At 44.1% G+C, this 12,178-nt stretch overlaps 1 long non-coding RNA gene across 6 annotated transcripts in view; it reads left to right on the forward strand.

Moving 5' to 3' along the window:
* LOC144300279 (uncharacterized) overlaps positions 1 to 8,602 on the forward strand; it is a 32,176-nt gene extending 23,574 nt beyond the window's left edge. For 3 of the 6 annotated variants that reach the window (XR_013366848.1, XR_013366849.1, XR_013366845.1), the window contains exons 2-5: positions 4,151 to 4,263; positions 4,362 to 4,475; positions 4,708 to 6,512; positions 7,695 to 8,602. This is a non-coding gene — a long non-coding RNA (uncharacterized LOC144300279). The remainder of the gene's footprint in view (positions 1 to 4,150; positions 4,264 to 4,361; positions 4,476 to 4,707; positions 6,513 to 7,694) is intronic. The other 3 variants (XR_013366847.1, XR_013366846.1, XR_013366850.1) reach the window with 3 other exon arrangements.
* The last annotated feature ends 3,576 nt before the right edge of the window (positions 8,603 to 12,178 follow it).

The following is a 12,178-nucleotide window of genomic DNA, read 5'->3' on the forward strand; positions in this document are numbered from 1 at the left end:
GGAGGAGGGAGAAGCAGACTCCCCACCAAGCAGGGAGCCTGACGTGGGGCTTGATCCCAGGACCCTGGGATCATGACCTGAGCCGAAGGCAGATGCCCAACCGACTGAGCCACCCAGGTGCCCCCCCGTTGATTGACTTCAAAGTCCACACTGAGAACGGTAATTGGTCGCTACTAAGATATTTCAGGTATATACAGCCAACGATATATATAACCCTTTGGATGGAGATTGTTATTCTCATTCTGCATGCCTTTCGTGATGTCCTTTGAGTTTGGTTGCATTTTGTTGAGTGTGATTGTCCTGGGCGGTGGTTGTATTAGAAAAACAAAAAACAAAAAACAAAAAACAACCAGTTCCTTTTCCTCTGTGTTCCATTTACTACTTACACAGAACTCTTGGCTTCCAACACTTGCGGTCACCAACGTGTGGAGGCTTTCTCCCACCAAGCAATTCTCTGCGACATCAGCTAGGTCAAGCAATTCTCTGTGACATCAGCTAGGTGTCCCACAAATGAATTTAATTCTGGGACTATCTTCCTGGAAATAGCATCAGCTCCCACAGGTTAGGGGCCTCAGATGCCAATCAGAGGTAGAAGGTCCCCAGGTCACGCATAACTTCTGTCAGATATGGCTACAAGTTGGAGGTTTCCATGAAGTCCTCCTCCTTGGGTTTGGCTATTTGCTAGAGAGGCTTTCAGAGTTCAGGGAAACACTTCACCTACCATTTACCAGTTTATTAACAAATGTGATCAAGGATAGAGAAGAACAGCTAGATGCAGAGATATGCTGGGTGAAGTCTGGGAGGATCCTGAGGACAGGAGCTTCTGTCCTCATGGAGTTAGTGTCACCCTCCTGGTACATGGATTTGTCCACCAATCTAGCAGCTCACTGAATCTCATATTTTGGGGGATTTATAGAGACTTCATCACTTAAGCATGGTCAATCATTAATCCCGTTTCCAGCCCTTCTCCCCTCTCTAGACAAGCGTGTGTAGGGGAGTAGAATTGAACATTTCAAGTTTCTTTTTTTTTTTTTTTAAGATTTATTTATTTATTCATGATAGACACACACACACACACACACACACATACACACACACACACACAGAGGCAGAGACACAGGCAGAGGGAGAAGCAGGCTCCACGCAGGGAGCCCGATGAAGGACTCGATCCCGGGACCCCAGAATCACGCCCTGGGCCAAAGGCAGGCGCCAAACCGCTGAGCCACCCAGGGATCCCCGAACATTTCAAGCTTCTAATCATGGCTTGGTCTGTCTGGTGACCAGCCCCTATCAGGAGCCCCAGAGTCACCTCATTAGAACAAAAGATGCTCCTAGTGGTCTTACGGCTTAGGAGTTTACAAGGCGTTCAGGAGCCCTTTGCCAGGAACTGGGGCAGAGGCCAGTATATGTATTTTTTATTATCTAACGTGGTATTGTGCATGGGAAGGACTGCCCAGATTTGTTGCATTGAATTAATGTCTAATTTATTAGGATTATAAACTGGATGGGGCACCTGGATGGCTGAGTGGGTTAAGTGTCCACCTTCGGCTCAAGTCACGATCTCAGATCCTGGGATGGAGCTCGGAGCCGGGCTCTCTGCTCAGCAAGGAGTCTGCTTCTCCTTCTCTGCTGCCCCTTCTTCCTGCTCATGGTCTTTCTCTCTGTGTCTCAAATAAATAAATAAATAAATAAATAAATAAATAAACAAACAAATAAATAAGCAAATAAATGAATAAATATCTTTAAAAAACTGGAAGTATTTGTTTTTTTAAGCCTTGTTATTTTTAAATATATCTTGTGAATTTTTGTAAAAATGGAAGAAAATTGGTTTCACTTGCTTTTAAAATCAATGTTCCATTGATTTGTAAATTCGACAGATTAAACTCTCCTCAATAAAACTAGTTTACTGTGTTTCCCTAAACGTTTCAAACCAATATTACAAGTGTGATGTCATAGTGTCCAATCTAAGATGCCAGCAGTTGTAAGAGGCACCACTAGCTTCTGTACTGCCAAGGAAGGGAAAACACTGCCAACGCTATCTCATCACATTGATTGTAAGACTCTCAGGTTGTAGGTTTGTTAAAATGAGAAAAAAGTGTGCATCTTGGCATTGATAAACTACTGTATATACATGTGAATATCTCAAGCAATGCAAATGCAGGGCATTTTGCTTTGTTAGGTTTGAATCAAAATCTAAGCATTTAAGCAACTCTTATAAATCTAAATACACTTAAATTAATACACATGCTATGGAATGATTATACGTATCCCCCCATAATTCACCATGTTGAAATCCTCAATCCCAAGGTGATGATATCAGGTGGGACTCTGGTAGCTGCGGAGGCGAACGGGATTGAATGAATGGGATTGGCGCTTTTATAAAAGAGGCTAGAGAGAAAGACTCCTACCCCCTCCACCGTGCGAGGACACAGCAAACGATGGCTCTCTGTGACCCAGGAAGCCGGCTCTCACTAGACGCTGAGTTCGTTAGCGACTCGATTCTGGACTTCTCAGCCTCTCGAACTGCGAGAAATAAATTTCTGCTGTTTATAAGCTCTCCAGCGTATGGTATTCTTGTCTTTGCAGGCTGAATGAACTAAGACAATACAGATTTCTAAACGTAGTATATCTTAAGTGTTTCAATACTATTTATAAACGTAATCAAATTCAGTTACACATTCTAAAATCAGGGGGAAAAAAGAAAGTTTCAATAAATCACAGGGTTAATATGTCAATTTCTGTAATATGCCAGATCCTCTTAAGCATTTCACTTTAAATTCAAACACACAAAGATTTTCTCAATGTTTATAAAACTTATTCCCAAACTTACCATAAAAGAATTAATAATATATTTGGTCACTTTATCATCCTTGTTCTTATTTCAGTGACTTCTAAGTATTACAAGAGTCACTTATCCCATGAGCAGATTTACCATCCCAGCTGGGCTGGGGTTACTGGTCCTCAACCACCCCCGTCTGCAATTGGATTATGAATTAGAGCAGTGGTTCTCAAACGTTTTGGTGTCAGAATCCTTTAATACGTCTAGAAATTATGGAGAACTGCAGAAAGCTTTTGCTTATGTGGTTATAACTACTGATATTTACTGTAATAGAAGTTAAATCTGAGAAATCTAAAAAAATATTTTCATTGATTCCTTTAAACCCATTCCATTAAACCCATTCCATTTTAACATAAATAATATGATTTTATGGGAGAAAAACCCTATTTTTTCTAATGCCAAAGGAATTTAAAAAAAAATTAAAGTGCCATTATTTTACAATTTTGCAAATCTCTTCCTGGCAAATTTTACAGTATACTAGTAACAGAATGAGAGAGGAAAAAGGCCAATAATTTGTTAGTAGTATTGTGAAAATAGGTTGACCTAATGGAGCCCCTTGAAAGTGTCTGAGACGCCCCCAGAAGTCCCTGGAACACACTTTGACTGGGTGGGAATCTTTTTATTGCATGATTGGGACTAGCTGAACATTGCACTGCCTCCCCTGGACTGTAGAACTCCCCTTCATTGTCTGGTTGGACTGTGCATTGTTTCTTCTATTTTTCTTTTCTGGCTCTCGACCACAGTTCTCTAGGCAATTTATTGCTAGGACGCCTAGCCTAGTTTTTGCACATGTTACAGTTAAGCATCCGGACGCTGCTTACGTTGTTTGTTTTCACAGAAGCTGGATGACCATTTGTTAGAGAATCTGTAGAAGGGGTTCCTTCGTTAGGCAGGAAATCAGACTAGATCAATGATCTCGAAGTTCTTTCCACTTGAAGATTCTGTGCTATTTCTGTGTTCTTCTTGCAATCCTGAAAAAACTATGGGCCGCTCTGAGGATCCCTGGAGGACCTCTGCTGGCTTTTTTCGTGTTCAAGTCTCTCCTTTCTCCTTCATTGTGGAAACTCAGTGGCGTTAGAGCATTACTGCTCCCAGTTGAAAAGTCATAATTCTGTGGATTCTTTGCAACGAGGGATGGCCTGATGACCTAGTTCCGGCGACCCCTAGTTGCAAACGATCCAGAGAATCCAGAATGAAATGTAAGCAAAAGTCCACAGGATGATGGTTCTGGGACAATGATTATTTCTCTTATCAGAAAGGAGCACACTTAGAAGATAAGCGTCTTCTTACTTCTATCTCTCTGGAACATAGATGAAACACCTGGAGGTGGGGTGGCCCTCGTATGCCTGTCAAGAAGAAAGTCACGTGCTGAAGACTGAGGAGCTGAAGGCTGAAGGAGGCTGGGACCTTGAGAACTTCCTCAGGTGTGGTGCCCTGTCTGATCGGCCTCCTTCTGGATTTCTTGATACACGAGCAAAAAAGAATCTTTCTGTTAGACACCGTAATTGGGTTTCCATTACAGCAGGCTAAGTTTGATCGTGGTTATCCAATGCATCCGTTCCTGGTTAGTTGTGGCAGCCAGTGCCTTAGCCGGTCGTCTTACCACCTGGGCCTGCTTGCCGAGGTTAACATCTCGGTGAGTGCAAACAACCCTGGCCTTGTACCGCGAGCTATATGGCCTCGGGCAAGTTCCTTAATCTCTTTGAGCTTTAGTTTTCTTATCCATTGAACTGAGACTAATATTTAATGTGTCCAGGTTATCGCGAGGATCAAAAGAGGTAACAGACAAAACGCCCAACACAATATGCCACATGAGTCAAAGTAAATACTCAACAAATGCAGGTTCCTTTTCTCTTTTCCTGTTACAGAAGAAAATTAGTTCTGTTCCTTCTCAATGGCAAATATTCCAAATCTATCTCCCGCTAGTCTGAAGTTGAATAACAAAGATATACCAGGATTGTCGTATGTAATGCTTGGGCAGGTAAGCGTACAATAAGCCAGGTAAGGTAAGGTTGCCTGCGGCAGGCTGTGCAGGTGGGAAAGGCGGTGGCTGATCATCTACCAAAGCACTGAATGGTGACCCCTGAAGTGATTAACAAAGATGATGGTGATGATGATAGTGGCTAATATTTCTTTCTATCTTTTTCTTTTTTTAGGAAGAAAGAGAGAGTGGGCGTGAGTGTGCAACAGAGAGGCAGGGGGAGAGAGGGAGAGTGGCAAGCAGGCTCCACGTCCAGCGCAGAGCCCGATGTGAGGCTGACCTCATGACCCTGAGATCATGACCTAGGCCAAAATCAAAAGTCTGATGCGTAACTGACTGAGCCGCCCAGGAGCCCCAGGGGCTAATATGCTATCTATGATATACGAGCCCTACCTATGTGCTAGTCACTATGATGAGCACTTTATACGCATTATCTTCTTTCCAACACTCAAGAACCAGGAAGTAGCTACTGTTATTACTTCCAGCTTATGGATAAAGAATGGAAGCTTAGAGAGGTTAAATATGCTGCCCAAAGTCACCCAGCGCTAGAGTTAGGAGACATTCCAGCTCTGTCCAACTCCAAGATCATGCTGACGACTGGCCTATTGATGAGACGTAAACCAGAGGTGAGCTGGAGTTGGTCGTGAGAGCCAATTATGTGCATCTCTCCTCAATCCCGAGCTCAGCGGGGTTGCATCGGCAGCTTGGAATCAGCTGCACGGAGAGTATTTACACCACAGAAATTGGCAAGTGCTACACAGCAGGTCTCCCTCCCTGCTTTCCTGCCCTGATAACTGGTTGTCAAACATTTACCGGCACACCCCTGGATGGAAGAGAGCCACCTTAGAAAGGCTACGGGTCAGGTGCATGGCAGATATTAAAAGGTATTGAGGAAATGACGGCGGGGAAAACCCTTGGACGTTCATCTTGTGTTGTTTGCCAGGCACGATAGAAGGACCGACCCCTGGGGCTCTCGAAAGGGGGGTCAAGCTGCAGTGAGGGTCTGAGGACCTCAAAAAAGGATATAATGTACATTTCCCCATTATTTTCTTAAGTCCCTTTTCTGTGTGGCTACTTCTGTCACATAGAGACGCGGAAATAAAATAGAATCTTTTCTGTTGGTGAAGCACACATACACAATCAACAATGGAATGCGGGGAAAAGGTAATAAAAATCTGAGCACATACATTCGTAGTGAGGTGGCAATTTGCTGTAACTATGGCAAATAACCCTTTGGAGCTTCCTGGATCTTCTGAGGGGAAAAGTCTTTTATTATGATGGATCATGTTAATAAAGAAAGGCTCAGGGTGCACACCATCAAGCCGTGGGGTAAACGTGCACCTCTACGGGGGGAAAGGCACCCTAATAGCATCTGTTGTCCAGGCCGGTTGGTACGGGGGGCCAGCTTTAGCTCTTGGAGGTTGACTGTCCGCCCTTTTCAGTAGCCTTCGTGTGTCCCAGGGTTCTCTTTGGGTGGTCAGAGAGGAAAGATCTGGGGCTTTAAGTCCCTCTGTCACTTCCTGTTTATTGATGCCCCACGTGCTTATACACGCGGACTATGCCCAACGCTGTGTCACTTGAACGCATTTTTCATCTTTTCTTTCATGAGATATGATTGCCGTGACGTGGTATTAGTCCCAGGTGACAACACAGTGATTCTGTGTTTGTGCGTGTTGCAACATGATCACCACGGTAAGTTTTTATTTATTTATTTATTTTTAATTTTTTATTTTTTTTGATCACCACGGTAAGTTAACATCCGACACGACGCCCTTACAATTCTTTCTCTTGTGATGAGAACTTTCAAGGTTTGGTCTCTTAGAAACTTCCACACCTGCCAGCCAGTATCATGAACTGCAGTCACTCCGCTGTGTATTATCACATCCCCATGACTGACGTATTTTATACCCGGAAATTTGTACCTTTTGACCTTCTTCGCCCATTTTGCCCATCTCCACCGCCCACCTCTGACAACCTCCAAGCCCTTCTCTGCCTCTGTGAGGTTGCTTTTCTCCTTTGGGCGTTTCAACAGCTCTTGTTCCTCAGACCGTGTACAAGGTATTGACACGTTCTCTTTAGTGGAAGAAAATGATTAAAACAGAAAATCTAGGACAATAATTTCAGATTTCCTAATTTACCTACATTTATATTACTACATATTTTTTTCAAATTTTATTGTTCTCTTTTTTTAAAACCCCTTTAGGTATTAGAAGAGAATCTATGTGGGTTTTTTTCGCCCCCCCTAAGGTTTTCATTTTTTACCAGAGCATTTGCATTAAACAGCAATTGATTCTGAATTTTCTGTACTCCCTCTCTCTCTCTCTCTTTTAACCGTTTATTACCATGTGACAGGCTTGAAATACCATTGTGATAAGACAACTCTGGTTGTATATCTTTCAAGATGGGGAAAGGGCTATTGAAAATCCATTCCACACTCACTTCCCCCATGAATCTAGTAAGATTTAAAACTCTCCTTTTTTTATGATCACGTATTTTATCTCTGGTGTCTGAAGGATCCTTGTAAATACTGCATCATTGTTTCTGAGAAAAGAGGAAAGCATTAGGCTGGCCTCTTGCTGTATAAAAAGCGATTTCCTCCCAGAACAGAATGTTTAGAGGAGATAACGGTTTTCACCCTCAAAGCTGTATATCCACGTCGGAGCCGTCACGTCTGGGTTCTCAGATACCAGCGGAGCCGTAAGGATGGCTGTCCTGGTTGCGTCCGGGGGCACGTAACGCTGCCCTTAAATTAGACCCGGGATGCTCTCCAGGCGAATTTTTAAAAACTTGGTAATAAGTCATTCTAAGTCTGACTCATTCTGTTGCTGAAAAGTCCCCTTTACGGTCTCACGGAGACATTTAATCTCTTTGCAGCTGTGGATGGTTGGAGGTGGTGCCGCTCCTCTTCAGCTCTCCTCCTGGTCGCCCAGGTCCCCTAAGGGCCAGCAAAGCCACCAGGTGGCCCCGCAGGTGGCCGCAGCTCTGCTCGCTCCTGGAAACGGACCCGACTTCACAGTCGGGGGATCTAAGAAGCAGACTGCTCGCCATTGTTCAGATTTTTATATTCGAATTTGTACCCCCATAAGGACCAGTTGTCTTCTTGCCTGTGTCTAAGTATCACGCTTGCTTTTTCATTCCTTGGAAGCTCAGTAAATACTTTTGGGGGATAATGTGTTGGTTTACTTATTTTTTTATTTTTATTTATTTTTTAAAGATTTTATTTATTCATGAGAGACACAGCAAGAGAGACAGAGACCCAGGCAGAGGGAGAAGCAGGCTCCATGCAGGGACTCGATCCCAGGACCCCGGGGTCACGCCCTGAGCCAAAGGCAGAGCTCAACCGCTGAGCCATCCAGCGTCCCAATGTGCTGGTTTAAATGGCCTTTTATTATGAATAGAAGTCGAGATCCACTTTTTCCTTGACGTGGCTTAGACTAGCTGCTCTTATCCCTAATGACTTTTGTTATGTATTTTGGAGATTTAACAGTTTTTAAATGACTGAAACCCAGATACCAACTGTCCCCAAGGACAGCTTCTGTTTTCGGTGAAAATCTAGACCCGGAACTCAGCACCATTATGAAGTCTCCAGAAAACCTACTTACAGGATGGTGGTTAATATGGTGAATTTGAATCTTTTTGTCTCAGCTGTGGAATCTTCAATACCTTCATTAGCCTCTCTGCCTCAGTTTCTTTATCTCTAAAATGGACATGATAGTAATAGTGCCTACCCCACACATTTGTTGTCTAGGTCAAATAAAAAAATTCATATTAAGTGTTCAATACATTGCAGCTGTTTATTAGTGGGCAATTTAGATTTCAAAAACTTTTTATTAAAGAAAATTTCAAACATGTATAAATGTAGAGAGGAAAGCCAATGACCCCCTTGCCCCCCTGTACTCATTTCCCAGCTTCAACAATGATCACTTTATGGTCATTCTGTTTTCATCTTATTTCTTACACCTCTCCCCCATATTCATTTGAAACAAATCTCAGATTTTGTATTTTCTTCCTTCTTTCCATACCAAGAATCCCATTTCTCAGTAACATTGGGAATGAGAGAATTGGAACATCACATTGTTACTCATTTGTTTTATCCCAAGTGATAATCTCAGATATGAACAGCATAAACTCAAAATTTCCAAGACTTCCTTATTAGTTTTTTTTTTTTTTTCAATAGCCTCTCACATCTGTAGGCTGTATCTCACAGAGGACGCCACTGAAATTACTGTTTTTAAGTCACTTAGAATGGTTTCTCTTTGGTGGTTTTGCCACCAACTGGATACACATTTACACTCATTTGTTTCCTTTAATTTTTTTTTTAATTTTTATTTATTTATGATAGTCACAGAGAGAGAGAGAGGCAGAGACACAGGCAGAGGGAGAAGCAGGCTCCATGCACTGGGAGCCCGACGTGGGATTCGATCCCGGGTCTCCAGGATCGCGCCCTGGGCCAAAGGCAGGCGCCAAACCGCTGCGCCACCCAGGGATCCCTGTTTCCTTTCATTTTTTAAATTTTGAGTATTGCTTTTCCTTATGAATTATTTAAACATTCACATGATCTTGAAGTTAAATCTACCAAACAAGACCCATCTTAGGAAGTCTAGTTACTGTCTGTTTCTTCTCTACCTTATTTCTTCCCCCACTTCCCCAGGTAGGTATTACTATTCTTACTTTGTGGTTGTCCTTCTGTTGTTTAAAAAACATACATATTTATTAAATAGAAGCAAATATATTTGTGTCCTCTGTTTTCATATAAGCTGTAGCATAGTCTACAACATTCCCAGATCTTGTTTTCTTCACTTAACCATATATTCTGGAGCTTTTAACAGATTTTTAGAAATGAGCAGATAGGTACAGGAAATACAGATTTTTTTTTAAAGATGTTATTTTATTTATTCATAGAGAGAGAGAGAGAGAGAGAGAGAGGCAGAGACACAGGCAGAGGGAGAAGTAGGCTCCATGCAGGGAGCCCGATGTGGGACTCGGTCCCGGGACCCCAGGGTCACGCCCTGAGCCAAAGGCAGATGCTCAACCACTGAGCCACCCAGGTGCCCCTATAAAGCTTATTTTTAAGTTATTTTATAAACCAACCTTAATCACTAAGGCTGATTAGAGTACAATCAGAAGTTATTATTGTATTTTCTCCTTACGAAATTGTTCCATTATCTTAGCTGCAATATACATTTTTATTAATTAAATTTTGTAGCTGCTTCTTACTTCACTTAGAAAAAAATTATGGGACACCCAGGTGGCTCAGCAGTGGAGCATCTGCCTCTGGCCCAGGGCATGACCCCGGGGTCCTGGGATCGAGTCCCACGTCAGGCTCCCCGCACGGAGCCTGCTTCTCCCTCTGCCTGGGTCTCTACCTCTCTCTGTGTCTTTCATGAATGAATGAATAAATAAATATTTTTTTTAAAGAAAAGAAGTGTAGCAGTAGTTGCTTCCAATGGCTCTAACAAGGAAGCCGCTGTGGGTGCCGCAGCCTGCGGGCAGAACTTGGGCCTTTGCACGGGCAGAGGGGTCTGCTGTGGGGCTTCTGCTGCAGCTGCGAGTCGCTGCCTCCGAGGCCCAAGTGCTGAGGCTGCTCCTGGGGCGCTTACTGGGCCCCGGTGTTGGGGCGCGGGCTGCAGCTACGGGCCAGGAGCTCAGTAACCGGGTCAGGTTTTGTGTTGAGAGCGGGCGGGGTGCAGTTGCCTTGGTCCCGGGGTTGCGGTCGTAAATGCACAATTTGCTGCTAATTCTCCAAACAAAATGCTCTGCTCTACATCAGGGTTTTGACATTTAAATTGTGGGTTTCGAAGGAATCAGCAAGGTTGCAAAGAAAAGACGTAAGGAGTGGGGGGAGGAGTGGGGGTCCCTGCGACAAGGACACAGGCTGATGAAAAATTAAGAGGAAGGCGCTTGAAGAGGCTGTTCCTTGGTCCAGAAGGAGCTGGAGGGAAGTGGGGTGGGAAGGGGGAGAGATGCTGGGCCGGGGAGCCTCGCGGGGGCCTTCGGAGCCGGGAGGACTTTGGGGAGGGCTTTGGGGCAGTGCAAGGAGTGGGGCCGGGCTGGGGTGGCTGGGGCCCACGGGGGACCCGCTGGCCTATGGGGCACACACACGCTGCCCGGAGCAGCTCTGGCAAGGGGAGCGATGGAATCGAGAAGAGGGAACAAGGGAAATTATTAGGGTTACAGTGTAGAATCTATTTTAAAACAATGATTTACTTGTTCCTTCATAAAAAATTCTAAAAATCTTTCAGTTTGTCTTAGAAATACGGTTAGGGAGGCTCTCACTAGAGATCTCTTACATTGGGGCCTATAGGGCCGCCAACAGAATTGTCTCCTCAAACTATTAAGCGCTTTACCGAAAGTACCAGCTGTGATCTCACCACCCAGATATCAGAGCCTTGTAACACTCTGATCCTTGGCCTCTGGCAAGTGCAAGTGTCCGCTATGGACATAAGGGACACGTAGAGGCAGTGGGGTCAACTGTACGTGGTAAGGGTTGCCGACACCTACTAGGAGCTTAATATATGCCGGGCCCTGTTCTCAGGGCTTTCCCCGTAACACCTGACAGAAACTCAGTGAGGCCACCTTATGCACGAAGCCCAGAGAGGTTAAGACGCTTGCTCAAGATCCCACAGCTAATAGGGACTTGACCCCAGACCACCTGACTCCGGATGTGCTTTTATAACAAATTATCGTTCATATTAGTGCTCTTTCTTTCCACATAAAGTAACATATAACGGACATCTTCCATGTCGATGTAGAGCCTCACCTTAAATACCAAATGTTTGCCCTCAACGCTCTTCCGATGGGCATTGGGGTTGTCTCACGTGTTTTGCTACGGTGTGCATTCACCTTTGTTCATTTACTTTTAAAAATCATTTATTTCTAAAAGCGGGATGTGTTTTGGCGGGGCCGGGGAGGGGTAACATGGTGAATTGAGCGTGAGGAAGATTCCCGGTGGCCAGTCCCACAGCCCTGGGCTGGGGTCGGCGCGGAGCCGGACTCACCAGTCGGGGATTCCCGAGTGCCACCTGGTGGTGCGATCTCTAAATCCCAGTAGCAGCATCTAGGAAGGATGTTGAGCAAAATGCTGTCCATTCTTCACTATGATAACACTGTAATCCTCAAATTTATTCATAGTTAAGGTCATTTCTTTAGGGAATAAGAATAGGGAATTTTCATAAAAATTCTATACATTGTCAAAAGGTATAAACACTAATTATTTGGTCTCACTAGCCTACAATTTCACTTATATGTGGAGCCTAAAAAAACAAAACAAGTAGAACAAAACCCAGGCTCGTCAATACAGGAAATAGAATGGTGGTTGCCAGAAACGGGAGGTTTGGGGGGCGGTGGGCAAAATGGGT

This window comes from Canis aureus, chromosome 28, assembly GCF_053574225.1.
Source record: "Canis aureus isolate CA01 chromosome 28, VMU_Caureus_v.1.0, whole genome shotgun sequence".
Lineage (NCBI taxonomy): Eukaryota > Metazoa > Chordata > Mammalia > Carnivora > Canidae > Canis > Canis aureus.